The sequence below is a fragment of the Arachis ipaensis genome, chromosome B03 (assembly GCF_000816755.2).
Source record: "Arachis ipaensis cultivar K30076 chromosome B03, Araip1.1, whole genome shotgun sequence".
Classification (NCBI taxonomy): domain Eukaryota; kingdom Viridiplantae; phylum Streptophyta; class Magnoliopsida; order Fabales; family Fabaceae; genus Arachis; species Arachis ipaensis.
This window is the reverse complement of record NC_029787.2, coordinates 17277638-17277986: the sequence shown is the minus strand read 5'-3', so window position 1 is coordinate 17277986 and position 349 is coordinate 17277638.

Here is a 349-nt window from a genome sequence, read left to right as displayed (position 1 = left end):
AAAAAAACAGTGATATGATCCTTTTATTCATCTAAGGAGATCTATAATTATATGATATTGTTTTGCATTGTAATTAAAAATTAATTTTGACAGAAATTTCATTGAATAATTCCGAGAATCTGATGATTTGATCCTTTTATTCAACTAAGGATCCCTGATTATATGATATCAGCATTTTGAAAAATACATTTTGACAAAGATTTCAACTCCGAGTTTCTGTATTTAAAAATTAAAAATAAGTACTATTTTAGTTTTTATAATTTGATATGAAAATTAAAATCATTCTTATATTAAAATTATTTTTTAAAATAATTTTTATTAATAAAAAGATAAATTTATCCTTAACAAA